Genomic DNA, 17,572 nt, shown 5'->3' on the forward strand with positions numbered 1-17,572 from the left:
ACCAAAATGTCGGTGCTTTTGCAGTTATGTAGAAGCAGTAATTGAGATTCAGATTCCTTCTTATAGTGAAAGGTATTTCTTTTCAAAGACATGTTACTTTCAATTGTGTTTTGCTTGACATGGGGAATCTAATTAGCTTGATGATCTTCTCTGTCAGGGGAAGCGGTGCTAGAGCTAATGATCACTCTCAGGATGGAAGGTAACCCTTCTTATAGAGAAAGGTATCTCTTTATTGACATTACTTTCAATTGTGTTTTGCTTGATGGTGCATACTGAAAAATATCTTTTATGATAGGATTTGCCAAACTTCTGTAGCAGTTGCTCCCGGGGTTTCTCCTCATGCTAGCGATAATAATCATAACCAAGTAGCCCTTGATCTTAATAATTCAGCTTCTCGAAACCATCAAGTGGAGGTCTTTCATGAATTTGATCTATGTGGTTCAGTTTCAGGTATGAAATTCTATATGAATTCAATGTTCCAATTCTATTACCTAGATGGTTATATCCACTACTCCTGAAATAGTTAGCAATGAGTGAGAGAGTCTTAGGAGGTCCGCACTCTGGCGAGGAGTGGACGGTGTTTGTTGATTATCTTAGCAAAAGAGTCACTTGGAGATCATTAAAGGAAATTTTTAGTCACCATGGGAGTGTTTTGAGAGTTTATATCCCGAATAGTTCTAACAAACCAAATTATAGAGATCATTCGTTTGCGTTTGTTCAGTTTGCGAAGGAAAAAGAAATGCTGGAGGCGATAGAGAAGGTCAATGGTACTTGGATTGACAGGAAGAGAGTTTCGGTATGTGTAGCTAAATATCGGAGGCAGAGGACCTTGCAAGTTGGTGGAAGTAAGTCCAGAAAAGATGAAGATAAGTCGACTAAGGGTGCGAAACAGAGGAGTAGAGCGGGATCTGAGTCTTTTAGTCGGTTTAGGGATGAGAGGTCATATATGGTTGCTTTAACCTCGTCTGATGGGATGAGGAAAGTCCCGGTTGATGAAAGGGTAGGGAGGGTCACCCTTGTAAAGATAATGGAATTAGAAATCTTGGGAGATGCAAATTCCCTCTGATGAAAGGGATTGGGTGAAGAGAGCATTGACAGGGATTATCAAACCTCACTTTGATCTGGAACTAGTGCTGAAGGGATTGGCAAGTGATGGGTTCAAGGTTAAAGGAGCTAGTTGGGGTTATGCGTGGAACTCTTGCATATTAACCTTGATTCGGAGGAAGATTTTAAGGAGGTGTGGTCGAGCAGATTAGTGGAATTGTCCTTCTGGTTGATTGGATTGATATCCTTCTGAATGATGACGGTACCGATGGCTTTCTGTTCAGTAGAGTTAATTGGTATCCCGTATTATGCTGGAATGTCCTCTTTATGGAGAAACTTGTCTCAAAGTTGGGGAAGCTAGTCTGTATCCACGATTCGACGGTGAAAAGAGGGACATGGCGGTGGCCAGGCCTTACTGAGGGTGGCCAGTCCCTATGATGTTCAGGAGTCTGTTACGCTGGGCTCGTATGGGAGATCTTTTAAAGTTAAAATTAACGTGGGGTCGGTCTTATTAAACAGGAAAGTTTTTTGGTAGGAAATTCAATGGTTGCCGGAGAGGATAGGTTCAGAGATGATGAATTTTCAGAGGATGAAGAAGAACAGTGCGCTGTTGGGGGTGGTAGACCAGACCTGCCAGTTGAGGATACTAGGGACAGAGTAGACAGATGGTTAGTAGGGGATGGAAGTTCAGCTTTAGTTGGCGATGAAGCAGGTCAGAATTTACTGTGGAAGGAGGGAGAAGGTCAATCTAGTGGAGTAAGGTGTCAGACTTTCCAGCAGAGGATTTGAATTTGAGAGGGAATTATCAGGGTATTGGGATTAGGAATATTTTTTCTAATGAAAATGATAAGCCCAATCAGAGGACTTGAGTGAGCCCATTAGACTTTCTACGGCTGGTCCAGTTGTTATTTTAAAGCAGCTGGGCTGTGGTAATCTAATAGAATCTGGGGTGGTGGAACTTGGAGACTTACAGCAAAAGGAGATGGATTACTCAAATAGGCAGGGTCGGGATAGAGCTACGCCGCTTTGCGTACCATTTTTGCTTAAGGATGGTACGAAAGTCAGTTTACAGAATATTGTTTTAATGAGGTCTGATGGAGGAAAGAGTAATTCGGGATAAAGGAGAGGGTAATGCGGACAGAACAGAGGTGGAAAGGGTTGAGAATCCAGTTATACTAACTGGTTTCCAGGGGCGGATTATAAAGAAAAGAAGTTAAGGATTGCTCCAACGAGGTCTGATAGTTCTGGTTGGAGGGTGAAGTGTCATTTAGTTTTCATGATCGAGTTTATGAAAGACTGGATAGAGGTCTGGATAGGGAAAGTTTGGATCGAAACCAGTGTTAATTCAGCGCCCCCAAACAAATGTATTGAAGCAAGACTGGAGGCTGCTGCTTCTAGAGATGTTTGTGATATGTTGGGGATCTCTTTCAAATGGGGTAATCAAATTCTGGAAAAGGAGATCTTGAAGATGGAGCTTAGTGAGAATAGTAGAAGCTTGACTGATTTTTTTCAAGATAGTAAAGGTTGTTGCTTTTATTAATTATGTCACAAATCAATTGATTTCATGGAATGTGAGAGGGCTTGGAAAAAAGGAAAAATCAAGAGCTGTTGCTAGATTAGTTTTCAAAAATCAAACCGATGATTCTGTTTCTCCAGGAAACTAAGTTGAACAAATGTCGAAAGGGATTGTTGAGGAAAAAGGGGGAAATTTCCTAAAAGGGTCTAGCTTTCAGCCATCTACTGGTTCTGCAGGGGGTCTAATCTGTCTGTGGAACGAAAATCTGTTTGAAGTGAGCAGGGAGTTTAAGCATAATAGGTTCCTTGCTTTATCAGGAAAGGTTAAGACTGTTAACTTTGATTGTGGGTTATAATGTGTATGGGCCGTCGGTTGAGTCTGATAAGAGGAGTTTTTAAGTGAGCTAATGTTTTTTACACAACAGCTTGATTTGCCTGTATGCTTAGGGGATTTCAATGCTTATATAGATCCGAGGAGAAATTGGAGTCCAACAGAATTGGCATTCTATGGAGGTATTTTCCAACTTTGTATTTAATCTTAACCTTATGGATCTTCCTTTAGTTGGAGGGAGATTTACTTGGTGCAACAATAGAGAAGCTTCAACGTGGATTAGATTAGATCGGTTTCTATTAAGTGGTGATTTTTTCCAGATATTTCCAAAAGTTATCCAGAAATTGTTGCCGAAATCCTTATCTGATCATAAACCCTATAATGCTGGAAGATGACCACAACAATTGGGGCCCTAAACCTTTCCGGTTTTTTAACTATTTACTAGAGGATGAAGGGTTTGATGGGTTGGTTCATGATGCTGTGGGTGATTTAAAGAGGGAGAATGCAAGAAGGGGTATGTTGAGTATTCTTCATGGAACGAAGAAAGCCATTAAGAAGTGGCCATACAACAATAATATGGGATGTAGAAAAGATTTCAGAGCTCGAAAATAGGATAAACGACTTGGAATTAAAGTCTCAGGGTCGGGGAATTTCAACACAAGAATGGGGGCAACTAGTAGCTTGGAGGAATGAATTGTGGGGTCTGCATAGGAAGGAGGAGAGTATTTGGTTCCAAAAATCACGTAATAAATGGATCAAGGATGGGGATAGAATACCAGATTTATCACATTTGCGCTCTGAATAGGAGCAGAATGAATGCTATTTCGTCTTTGAAAGTGGCTGGGATTGATATTTCTGATCCCAACATGATTAAATCGGCTATTTTTGATTACTTTAAAGTAAATACAATGAGATATCATCTCTGGAGGTGGAGGAATGTAATCTGAATTTTGCCAAATTGACCGTGGAACAAAAGGCTGGATTAGAGGTTAGTATCACTGAACAGAAGTGTGGGATGCTGTTTTTAAGGCGGACAGTGCTAAGGCACCTGGTCCGGATGGATTTACTATGGGTTTCTTTAAAAAATACTGGACTATATTGAAAGACCTTGTCATGCAGTTTGTTCAAGATTTTCAAAGAGGGAAATTATGGGAAAAGGGAGTGAATCATTCCTTCATTACGTTAATTCCAAAGAAGGTTAACCCACAGGGAATTGAAGATTTCAGACCCATTAGTCTCGTTGGCAGTCTCTACAAGATTATTTCTAAAATACTCTCGAAAAGACTAGTCTCTGTTATTCAAGGTTTGGTTAGCCCTTCACAATTCTCATTTATTCCGGGTAGGCAGTTGCTAGATTGTGCACTTTTGGCAAATGAAGGAATCGAATATTGGAGAAAACAAGGGAGGAAAGGAATTGTCTTTAAAGCTGACTTCCGTAGGGCCTATGATTCGGTTGAGTGGCCTATCTTATTCAGGATATTGAAGGACATGGGTTTTGGGGATAAATGGATCTCATGGATTAAATGTTGTGTTTCAACGGCATCTATTTCGGTGTTAGTTAATGGTTCCCCTACCGAGGAATTCAATTTAGTAAGGGTTGAGACAAGGGGCAGCCTTTCCCCTCTCCTATTCAATTTAGTGGGGGAATTATTAAATCTTATGTTGATTAAGGCAGTTGATAAAGGGCTTTCAAGGGTTTAGCATTGGTAGGATTGGCAATTCCTTCCAGTGACTCATCTGCAGTTTGCTGATGATTTAATCCTCTTCTGCAGCGATTCAACAATGCAATTTCTAAACTTGAGAAGAGTGTTGAGGGTCTTCGGTGTGATGTCTGGGGTGCATTAAATCTGTCAAAGTGTACTGTATTTGGGTTAATATGGATGCTGATAGGGTTCAGGATTGTGCTAGGAAAGCAAGATGTGGAGTGGGGTATTTCCAATGTCTATCTTGGTTTACCGATTGGATCTAGGAAAAATTCAGTGGGTATGTGGGAACCGGTTGTCCAGAATTTTAATAAGAAGTTAGCTGGGTGGAAAGTAATTCACTGTCGTTGGCGGGCAGACTTGTTTTGGTTAAATCGGTGCTTTCATCTTTGCCAATTTTTTACCTATCGATTTTCAAGATTCCACACAAAGTGGCTCAGAAGTTGAACTCGCTGATGGCCAACTTCCTTTGGGGATATGATCTTGAGAAAAAACGAATCCACTGGGTGAATTGGAAGTCGGTTGTCAACCAATCGAAGAGGGTGGTCTGGGTAACTGGATTTTAAGGGTGATTAATAGGGTCCTTCTAGGGAAATGGGTTTGGAAATTTGCTAATGAAAAATATAGTCAGTGGAAGAACTGATTTGCAGCAAATCCAACGTTAGCACTTTGTCTCTCAATTTCAGATGCGTCTACACCTTTGATTCCTGGATATGGAGAGGTATTCTCAGTAACTATAATAAGAATGATAAGATTGGTGGATTTTGAGAAATAATTCAAGGTCATTGTAGGGATGGGCGGTCGATTGCTTTTTGGAATGATATTTGGATTACTAATCTGCCTTTAAAAAGACAATTCCCAAGAATTAGCTTTGTCGACAAACAAATGGGGGATGATCTCTGAGTTTGGTGAGTATGAAGATGAGGTTTGGGGTGGAATATACAACTAGAAGAATGTTGTGTGATTGGGAATGGACCAGTGGATTGCATTTATGTCTTTGATTGACAAGTCGTCGCTGTCACGATGTGTGGATGATTTTTGGGCTGGTCAGGAAAGGGGGATGGCACTTTCTCGGTCAAATCTTGTCGATATCGTTACAAGATAGGTCGGAAGGGAGTTTTGTATGGAAGAAGTGGGTTGGGATGGATTGGCGCCTCCAAGAGTTCAAACTTTATTATGGCAGATCTGTCATCAAAAGTGGCAGTGAGAGTGGAATTGAAGAGAAGAGGACTTCAGATTCGGATGTTCTTTGTCCTATGTGTCATGATCAGGATGAAACTGTTGCACACCTGTTCCTAACGTGCCCTATTGCCTCGGAATTGTGGAGTAAATTTCTAAGGTTATGGAATATCTCTACGGTGATGCCTCAAGACCCTTCTTCAATTTTGTGTTCGTGGTCGAACCTTAGGAATAATTCCCTATTTGGAGGTTTATTCGTCTGTCATATTTGGTCTATTGGAAGGCCAGAAATGAGGTTGTATTTGAAAATGGCATATGTGACTCTACTGTTCTGTTTCTTCATTACTAGATTTAGATGGCTAAAGGTTCTTGGCTAAATACCCGGGGGTTCGGATTGACAGACCTCTAGTAGGGATCCTACGCGGCGGATTATTACCCTCTAATTCGAGTTCTAAGAAGATTAGTGCTGGACTCCTCCTCCATCTGATATGTTCAAACTCATGTCGACGGGCAGTGACTGGAGATGGGATGCAGGGTGGTATTGGTGGGGTTTTGAGAGACTCCTGCAGCTGCACTTTAGCTAATTTTCTTCCGCAGTGGGCCCTGGTCCCCCTATTCTATCTGAACTGAAAGCGATTAAGAAAGGATTGCTCTTCTGGAAATAGGAGTTCTTGTTTCTACAAAGGGTGTTGTTCTGAGATGGGTTTCTAGGAGTTGAATATGAGGCAGATAGGTTAGCTAAGCAGGGAATCGGATGAGTGTTGAAGGCTTAGTGTTGTTCGTTACGATATGTGGTGTGGGGTTAGGCTGATGGGTGTTTTTTTTTCTCATCGCTTTTTGTATTATGGTCATGGTGTATTTTCGAGGGTTAGAGTGTTATGTTTATCCTGTGTTTCTCAGGACCAGGATGTTTTGTGTATCTTATGTAATTCTGGTTTTTCAATAAAATGAGGTGCTCTTTTCCTCCCTCAATCAGTTTACATCAAATGTAAACTATGAGGGAGGTTCCTAAGGAGTCCTACTATTCCTATCAAAAAAAAATTACCTAGATGGTCATAGTCATCTTCAATTATGAAACATAGTTTATGTTATGTTCTTTTTTCTTGACATATAGCCCTGAAAATGTAATTTTCCGAGTTGTCCAAATATTAGGTTTGACATGCGCTGTTGTCTCAATTTCCATTTTATTATTTTTTAATTTATCTTTTATGTGGTAGGTTTTAGTGTACTTTCTATCTTTGAATTACATGATTCTTACCAAATTGTTAGTCATTTAAATAGGAATATTACATTTTGGGGGCATAAACCTTTTACTGTTAGTTACATACTAGTGACAATTTTATATTAAAACCTGAAAGACTATTTTGCTGACTTATTTCAATTTTGATTTTAAATTGAAATATAAAATCCTTTAACCTGTTTTGGATTGTCTTTAAGTATGCAGAGTATTTCTTTCTCGATTTACTATTTTTGAATATTTAATTTCTTCTATGTAGTCTTTTTGTTTTTTTATAACATTTAAGGGAAGACATAATTCATTTGAAAGCCTTCTATTTTTGAATGCTTATTGTCTTCAAATTTTTTTTGTTCAATTTGATTTTGGAAATCAAATGTTTATTTTTTGCATAATGATTACAGACATGATCTGTTTTTAATTCCGAAAGATTAGAAGCCTATGGATCATCTTGAGGGAGATAATGGTTTAGATGGTGGTAAAAGTTTTCCTCTGTCTACAACAAGTATATTGAATATGGTTTGCGGTTATGTGATAATTGTTCTTCTGACAGGTATGGACCCTTTGGTCTGCTAACCTTGATTTTCATGGATGCGCTGTTGCTTCAAATTCCATTTTATTATTTTTTAATTTATCTTTTATGTGGTTGGTTGTAGTGTACTTTCTATCTTTGAATTACATGTTTCTTACCAAATTGTTAGTCATTTAAATAGGAATATTACATTTTGGGGCATAAACCTTTTACTGTTAGTTACATACTAGTGACAATTTTATATTAAAACCTGAAAGACTATTTTGCTGACTTATTTCAATTTTGATTTTAAATTGAAATATAAAATCCTTGAACCTGTTTTGGATTGTCTTTAAGTATGCAGAGTATTTCTTTCTCGATTTACTATTTTTGAATATTTAATTTCTTCTCTGTAGTCTTTATGTTTTTTTATAACATTTAATGGAAGACATAATTCATCTGAAAGCCCTTCTATTTTTGAATGCTTATTGTATTCATATTTATTTTTGTTCAATTTGATTTTGGAAATTCAAATGTTAATTTTTTGCATAATGATTGCTGACATGATCTGTTTTTAATTCCGTAAGATTAGAAACTTATTGTCTATGGATCATCTTGAGAGAGATAATGGTTTAGATGGTAAAAGTTTTCCTCTGTCTACAACAAGTATATCGAATATGGTTTGAGGTTTTGTTGATAATTGTTCTTCTAACAGGTATGGACTCTTTGGTCTGTTAGCCTTGATTTTCATGGTTCTTAAGATGAAATGTATTTGCTTTATAAGGTTTAGATGAAACATTCTGTTATATAGGGTTGAACTTTAGTATACTTGAAGTGTTATGTTGTATATGTTGTTCACATAACAGTGAAAGACACGTTTATGCTACTCATTTACATTTTGATGTCACATTAATTTGTCCATGAATTTTTTTTGAGATTGATTAAAATGGTTTTTTTATCCAAAGGTGCAGCTGTATTTTCTCATCCATACCTTTAATTGTAAGATATTCATTGTTCATGCATTCACCAATTGACATCCATTTTTTTCTTTCTTTCTTGAGTAATAAAACTTTGAGAATATTAGCATATAAATGGAACTCAAATAGAAAAGCTCCATGCTTAATATAGTTCTTTTTTATTTATTTCCATTTATGTACATTCTAGTTACATTTCTTGATCATGATCAGTGGGATCTGTATGATTACATTCCTTCTCCTGTAAACAGCTTGTTAAAGATATTGCTTTGGAGTTTAATTCTTGATATGAGAATATTAATTAGTGGGGATGTTGTGTTCTTCCATAATATTTTCTTGTTTGTTCTACAGGTTTCAAAAGACATCAACAGGTGGAATGTATAGGAAAGATTAATGAGGATATAACTACAAATATGATTATAATCATTATGGAAACAGGGATTATGATGATCAGATTGGTCATGGAAGAGACCTTGAGTACGGATATAGAGATGATGGTCAGTGGGAATTCAAACATTTGTGTTACTTTCATTGTGTTTTGCTTGACATGATCATCTTCTCTGTTAGAGGAAGTGGTGCTGGAGCTGATGATCACTATCGGGATGAAGGTAACCCTAACCCTTCTTATAGTGAAAAGTATTTCTTTTCAAATACATGTCACTTTCAATTGTGTTTTGCTTGATACACACTGAAAAATATATTTTATGATAGGTTTGACCAACTTCTGTAACAGTTGCTCTTGGGGGTTCTCCTCCTGCTAGTAATAATAATCCTTACCAAGTAGCCCTTGATCTTAATAATCCAGCTTCTCGAAATCATCAAGTGAAGGTCTTTGATGAATTTGATCCATTTGGTTCAGTTTCAGGTATGAAATTCTATATGATTTTAATGGTTTATATTGTAAAGTTTAAACCAAGAAAACAAGCTTGAAAGAAAAAAGGAGAGGAGCAGAAAATCAAAGGAGAAAAGAATGCATATTGTCTAAACAAAGATGGAGAGGTTTGGACTACTCTCGTCATTCTAACAATTTCATTTAAAAGGATTACAAAACACAATAATTTGAAATGCACACCTGTCAAACATTAGTGTAAAATAAACACTCAACTTAAAACAGACTAAAAAACAACAAAAAAAACATTACACCTGATATACATGACAAAATCGTTTGCAACCTAAATTCTCAACTGCAACATACTATCTGATTTCTAGTTTAAGGTTCTAGGTTGCAACATAATATTTGATTTTCAGTATCAAACTCAAAACATCAACACTCCAACTTGAGGTTGATATTGGTCATATCAAGCTCATGTCTGAGAAAAGAAATTCTATTCCTTTTTTTATAAGAGTAGGCCTCGTTAAAACCCCCTTCATGATTAAAGGAACGCCTACTGGAATTCCTTAATCAGCGGAAGAAGGAAAAGAGTACCTCAAATATTGTTGATAAAAAAGTATTACAAAGAGAAGACTACTTCCAATAACAACCCCTTTCAACTGAAAGCCCAAAAAACAAAAGGAAGAACACCCAAGCTGAAACTCCCAAACTTAACCAATACCAGATTTAGCTAAACCATCAGCCTCTATATTAGCTGCCCTAGTTACAACGAATAACCTTGCTGAACTCTTAACCTTTCAACAATATCCTTAACAATAGTAACAAACACCTCTGGACATTTATCTAGATTCTTAACCCACTCCACAGACAACTTGCTATCACTTTCAATAATTAAACGTTTCTTAAAACTCCATCAAAAGGAATTAAAGAAGATTAAACCCTGCTTGATTGCCTTGAGCTCCAACAAGGTAAGTGGACCTGGACCATCAGCTTCTTGGAAAGAACCAGGCATCGAACCAACTTCATCTCTCAAAATCCCGCCCAGTCCACTAGTCTTCCAATCAGCACTGACGGCTGCATCCACATTCAGCTTAGAAACCTTTGGGAGGAGGGGACTAAGGAATCTGTTCAACTAACAGATTTTTAGAATTCGAGCAGATATCCCCTAGAGAAAGATCACTAATGAGGTCTTTGGAAATGGAAACATCATTAGTCTTTGCTAAGAACCAAGAAACAAGCCTGAACCTAGCAGTAAAAAATAATTTATTCTGATCTAACATCCCCCCCATAAAAACAATAGCATTTCTAAATTTCCAAATTATCTAAAGAATATTCCTAAGCTAAAAGAAACAATTTAGCATTTTCGTGAAAAACCGAAGAAATATCCATAGATTGAGGAACCGATTCCACGAAACTGGACAGGAGAAGAAAACGTGTGCGGAAGATTCCAACTCTTGCTTACGTAATGGACAAGACATCCACTATTCCTTGAACCCCTCTTTGATAATTCTGCCTTTACAGCTAATTTTTATGAACAACTGTCACGAAAAAGTCTCCACCCTAGGAGGCACCAGCCCCCTTCAAAGGATACTCTTCCAAAGGGGATCTGCTTCCGAGCTAAAAGAACACTACTTCACAAGAGCTGCCAGTATAAAAACCCTCCCCATTACCTTTCCAAAACAAACCATCTCTCGAAACTTTCGAAAGACTAGTTCTATTAATGATTGATAACAATTCTGTCCACTGATCCAATTCACAATCGCTTAATTTTCTTCTCATCTCTATATTATAAACCCAACCTTCATTTCGAATTTTGCCAAATTCTATTAACTTACAATTTTAATTTGTTGAAAGGACAAAAAGTCTAGGGAATGCATCTTTGAGAGTAGATTCCAACTCCCATATGTCTTGCCAAAACCGAATGAAAATGTACATAAACAAGCTGCGAAACTTGGACCGAAAAGAATCTTCTTTAAAATGATTTTCACCATCGATTTCCGAAGTCAAGAAGCTTGTGTCGGAATCTTACTGTTGAACAACAATAAATTCTTGTCAATATTGTACTTATTGCAAATCATCTTCCTCCAATTGGATTCTTTATCATTAGAGAACCTCCAAGACCATTTTCTAAGAAGAGCTCTATTCATAAAATTGAGTTCCAACACACCGAGACCCCATTCTCTTTGGCTTTGCACACTGTCAACCAATTAACCCAATGAATCTTATTTTTTCTATTCACCCTCCATAAGAATCTAGCCATGATGGAATTGACCTTTTTATTCACAGAATAAGGCATCTTGAATAAGGATAAATAATAAGAAGCTTGTCTAGTGGGGTGGTGCGTGGACTTTGTCAAAATTGGTCATCTCGCCAGACAAATGCAAACGAAGGGCCTCACTGGCTTCACCTTAATGAGAGCTGCAGGTAATGCGATTTTAATGATTTTCGAAGACAATGCTTCCTTGAGAAGTGTGAAGAACGATAAATCAAAGATTCTCGCAGAGTGGTTCTCCATAGTTGAAGCTTGGTCAGAGAGTTTGGTAATGGAGTGTCGTCGAGTATGGTTAGTTTGCGAGGGTGTTCATTTTCACACATGGAATTGAGATACTTTCAAGAACATTGTTGATAAGTGGGGTTTATTACTAGCTATCGACGAAAGTTGTCAGTCTCCATCATCCTTTGATCGGGCAAAAATTCAAGTCCTTACAAAGGTTGATGCGAGAATTGATGCGATGGTGGAATTGAAGGTTGGTGACAACTTCTTCAAGGTCATGGTGCATGAGATAGAGCCTTCATTCAAACCAAACTTGGGCTCTGAAGAAGAAGAGTCTCATTAGATCTTGTCTCTTCAATTGTGGTTGTTTTAGTCTATATGGTTGTAGGTGTTGCTTTAATTTGTATTATGTTCTGTTGCGCTGTTTTATTCCTACTGTTGGTGTGTAATTAGAAGTAAGGTGTTTAGACTGTGGCTTTGGATGAGGTTATATGAGGTTAAAGTGTTTGTTGTAATTGTGTACATCCATGAGAGGATATTCCGTGGTGTCTTTTGTATCGAGTTTTATCAATAAAATTTGAGGTACTCTTTTCTTCCTTCCAATATTCGTTAACATACATTTAGTATGTGAACGAATACGAAGGGAGTTTTAATGAGACATCCAACTTCTATAAAAAAAAGGATAAATAATAAGAAGGAAGAGAACAAAAGAATCGCCTTTAACAAGACCAATTTCCCTTCCAAAAAGAGTTGTGGCCTTATAACCTGAAAGTTCTTGTAAAAATTTTGAAGAACCAGATCCTATAAGGCAGCAAAATTTATGATAGCACCAAGAGGCAGCACAAGATAATCTGAAGGGAATATTCCAACTGTGCAACCAATGACACTTGCTCATTCCTTCACCTCCTCTTCACTTGTGTTAATGCCAAATAATTGCTTTTGTTAAGATTCAATTGAAGACCGGACATAACTTCAAAGACTCTTAGAACTCTCTTAACATTAAGAATCTGCATCTTCGAGGCCTTACAAAAAATAATTAGATCGTCTACGAATTGCAAATGCAATAAATTGAAAGAACGTTCTTGCTTTTGATCACCAAACCATCAAATAAGCCCAAGGAAATCGTTTTAAGTAACAATAAGTTGAGAAGTTCCCCAATCAAATTAAACAACGGAAAAAAGGAGCAACATTGTCTAAGCCCTTTGTCATTGGGAATTCCTCAGTAGGCACCCATTAACCAAAACTGACACCGAGACATTAGTAACTCATTTTCTAATCCAATTACATCTTTTGTCCCCGAAACCCATCTTCTTCACACCTTAAAAAGAATTGGCCAATCCACTGTGTCATAAGCCTTTCTAAAATCCACCTTGAAAAACAACCTTTTAGACCTTTTTTCCTCCAGTAGTCAATTCCTTCATGGCGATAAAAGAGCAATCAAGGATTTGTCGACCAGGGATGAAAGCAAATTGTGAAGAACTGATGATCCTTAATGCAACATCTCAATCTCCTCGAAAGACACTTGGAAAGAATCTTATACATCCCTCCAACAAAGCTGATAGGCCTATAGTCATCTAAGCCACCAATGTTGGAACCCTTAGGGATGAGTGTAATGAAGGTATGATTGATCCCAAGCTCTCAATTTTCCAACGAAAAAGTTGTGGAAAAATCTCAAATATCTTCTTTTAAAAAGGACCAAAACCTCTTGAAAAAACCCATATTATACCCGTCCGACCCTGGAGCTTTTGCTATCGCACGAGTTTAAGGCATCCCAAATTTCTCCTCCGAAAATCATTTTCTAGAAGAAGACATTGTTCCAAGGAAATACTAGCAAAATTCAGCCTCACATCTTCCAGTTCCAAGGTAGATCGATTGTAAATTTCGAAAAATGATATCGGACACTTACCTTAATGAGAGCCGAATCCTTGATGATGGTTCTTTAATATTCAGAACATTCAAGGAATTCAACCTCTTCCTTATGGAAGCACAAGTATTGAAGAATCTTGAATTACGATCTCCGTCTTTCGCCTATTTCACTCTCGATTTTTGGAACCAAATCTGTTCCTCGATTTATATATCCCCTAGATCATTTCTCAGCGAAACCAGATCTACAACAATCCCATTCGAATTATGATTCTGCTGTAGCTTCTTTTCTAAATTGTGATTTTTCCTTCAAAACCTCAATGATTGATGCACTAGGACATTGACCCCTCGAACCAGACAAGTCTTTAATGGCATATTTCATGCTTATCAGAATACTTAAAATTCCAGCTCTATTTTGATTTTTCTTAAACTCTTTGATGGAAGAAACGACCAGCTTCTCAAAACCAACCTCTTCCATTAGATAATTGAACAACTTGAAAGGTCTTTTGCCTCAACTTGCTCCTCCATTTTCAAGAATGAATGATGGCATTATGGTCTTAAACCGACTTGGGAAGAAGAAATTGATTGATCTCAGGAAAGGTTGTCATGAAATTAAAATCCACCAAGAACCTGTCAAGTCTAATGAAAGTTGGATAATCCTGATTATTGCACCAAGTGAACATTCCTCCAGATAAAGGTAAATCAATTAATCCAGTTTGAAGAATAAAAAGCCTAAAAATCTCTATGAAATTCATGTTCTGGGATCTACCTTTCTCTTCATCAAATAAGTATACGTTGAAATCCCCTCCCATACATAAGGGGTACTGTGACTAGCCAGAAACAAACAAAGTTCCTCAAGAGTTAGCTTTCTCATCCTCTATGGAAGGCCCATACACGTTAATGAAACCACATCTAAAATTATTAATTCTAAACTTCCCAAAGATGGCTATGAACCTTTTGTTAACAAAATGATCTTCCACTTTGAAAATATTATCATCCCAACAACTTACAAGACCTCCTTAGGAGCCTTCTGTTGGTGACAGTGCAACCCCTTGAAAATTGTTCAACCCCTTTGTAACCCCCTTAGACCGATGCGGATAGCCCGATCCGATCTGGAGTGTCACATTAGGCCACCAGAGCGACCCACTGTAAAAATAACGAAAAATTTAAAACTTTTCTTAAAACATGTAAAATCATAAAATGATTTATTATTATTCAGAAATTAAATAGGTTTTTCAAACTCAGATATAAAACAAAATACAAAATACTCTGCAAGCAACGCCGGAAGAACTCCCTTACTGATGCTGATAGCTATAATGGTACAATTCTTTTAACCTGCAATTATAAGTAATAGAGTGAGCTTTGAAAAGCTCAGTAATACAGAACTACCAGATGATGCTATAGGACATGCAGATAAATTGAAAGCCATAATTTCTTTATTCAATCAGACGTATACAAATTTTCGGAATAATCTAAGGTTCCACTGGTAGTTCATCGAATAGAAGCCATGAATATGTCAATTCATAGGAAGCATTTCATACTATCACGTTTTCATGAGATCGAATAGGATGTCTAGTGTGTTCCAACAGTACAATAAATCATAATAGGTACACTTATCAAATGATAGTTCAGTAAATCTCATAAAATCATAATGAAGTTTAAATTTTGAAACTCGTAGTTTAAACCTTTCTCTTGTACCATCCGCAGTTCCCAGAACTACTTCCATAGGGCTTACCTTAAGCACACAACGAAAAGGAAGCCAACTTAAGAATAGGCTTTGGGGCCTGTATCCTTAAGTTCGCAAGTCCGTAGGGCTTACCCTAAGCACACAGTAAAGGGAGCCAACCTAATGGAGCATCTTGGGGCCCGTGAGCCTACCCAAGAGTCACATTAGGTCCGTAAGGTTTACCAGCTTGATCAGAGCTATACTCTGTAATGCAATCCATCCAAAATCAATATTTCAAAATACAATTTATGCAATAAGCATAATTTCCATAAATCCGTAATCATTGTTATAATATCAGTCATAGTCCATAAACCATCACCGGTAAGTCGGTGTATCAATAAACAGTAAATCATAGATTTCAATGTACCATATTTCAAAACAGATAAAACAATTATGTAGTACATAAGGAACACACTAGAGAATCCAAGTATTTTCAGAGGCCATTGTAGTTATCAGTATGGTAACACGAAACTTATGAAATTTGATCGAATTCCAGGAACGAGGTCATATTGAAGAGAACCGATTAATAACCAATCTAATCAGACATTTAAGGTTGATACTTTCGAATCCCTCTATAATTCATATATCTTAGGAAAGTGTTCAAGTATGAACAGAGTAATTTGAGCTGATAAAGTAGAAACGAAGATTCAGGGCACTTACCATCTATGTCAATCGATCGGGCTATCAACAACTCCTAAAATGATGTATTTCAATTGGTCAATTCATTGCCCTTCCAGGGTATTTATACTTTAATACCAACAATTCTTGTTTATAGATCATCTTCAAATCATCGCTGAACATCTAAAGGAATAATAGAGAATCCAAATCATCTTTATTCTATCCACATGGCAACAATATCACGAATTTTCAACGTATTTAATTCTTGGAGAATGGCTCGGTGGTGGGTTCTTTTCAAGAGGCTTCTGGTCCGGGTCCTCCCATTTTGATAGAGCTTATAGCAATTAAGAAGGGCTTGATTTTCTTTGCTTCAATTCAGCGGCGTTTTGAGGATCGCTTGATTGTTGAATCCGATAGTAAAGTTGCGGTGGACTGGATCAAGAACTTTGATAGATGTCCCAATGTATATAAACCTTGTGTACGGAATTATTACTAAGTTAAGAGGTTTGGGAGGCATCATTCGATGGGTTGCTAGGTCAGCTAATGTTGAGGCTGATGCCTTAGCAAATGCTGGTATTGGCCAGCTGTTTAGCCTTTTGGTTATGTTTGGGTTTGTTATTTTTTTACTATGGGTTGGTGTGTATAGGGAGTCTATATGATTGTTCCCCAAGTATTATGTAATTATGTGTTTAATGAATTAAGACACTCTTTTCCTCTTCCGCTGATTAAGGAGCACTTTATGATCCATTAATTATGAAGGGGTTTTTAACGAGGCCTGTCATTCCTATCAAAAAAAAAAATTTGAGTAGAATAGAGGATCTAAAATCAAAATTAGACCAAAACTAAATGAAATATATTTTATATAAAAACCAAGTTCTTCCCACTTCCATTTTCAATTTTACATCTCTTATTTTGCCATCTCTCTAAATCCCTTCATTTATCCTTTCTGGTTTCTCTTCTCTCCATAATAGAAGATGTGTGAGATCCTCCACATTCAAGGTGACCAGTGCGGCAACCAAATCGGAGCCAAGATTTGGGAGGTTGTTTGTGCCGAGCACGACATATATCCAACCGATCGTTACCAAGGAGACCAAGATCTTCAACTCGAGAGAATCAATATCTACTACAACGATGATGGGCTCTTCCAGCTCCAGTGAGGCCGCGATGAAAACACCTAAGGTAAGTTTCGGTTTTTGTTTCTTTTTCTCTTTTGTTTTACCTTTTTGTCTTTCAATTTTCCCCTAAAAACTCATTGTTTTTTTTGTTTCCCCGATCCCTCTTCTTCTCTGATTTTTTCTCGCTTAAACCCCAATCCCTTTATTTTTTTGATTGCATCTCCTCTTATCCCTGCTGCAGAACTACGATGTACCAAATCGCGATTTTGAAACGACCTGGAACTCGTTCGTACCGCGTTTTGGATCGCAGCGCACAGTACGTAGATCGTGGGCTTTTGAGCGATTTATGTAACTATGCCCATACCCTTTAAATGAATTACTGGCCCAGCAGGAATAATCCTAGAGATAGGGTAATCGGGCTCATTGTTGCCCA

At 37.5% G+C, this 17,572-nt stretch overlaps 2 long non-coding RNA genes across 3 annotated transcripts in view; both read left to right on the top strand.

Annotated features, from left to right (window-relative positions):
- The window catches only part of LOC120203419, a 46,017-nt gene that overhangs the window by 15,882 nt on the left and 12,563 nt on the right, over positions 1-17,572 (top strand). The gene's annotated exons all lie outside the window — the stretch shown is intronic.
- Positions 22-17,197, top strand: LOC120203226. 2 transcript variants are annotated; one of them, XR_005523803.1, is made up of 6 exons: positions 22-72; positions 158-221; positions 296-450; positions 8,843-9,099; positions 9,203-9,356; positions 16,996-17,197. It is a non-coding gene; the product is annotated as an uncharacterized LOC120203226 (long non-coding RNA). The 2 variants fall into 2 exon arrangements; XR_005523805.1 differs by having other exon boundaries at positions 16,999-17,197.

Source organism: Hibiscus syriacus, unplaced genomic scaffold (assembly GCF_006381635.1).
Source record: "Hibiscus syriacus cultivar Baekdansim isolate YM2019G1 unplaced genomic scaffold, ASM638163v2 tig00000002_pilon, whole genome shotgun sequence".
Lineage (NCBI taxonomy): Eukaryota > Viridiplantae > Streptophyta > Magnoliopsida > Malvales > Malvaceae > Hibiscus > Hibiscus syriacus.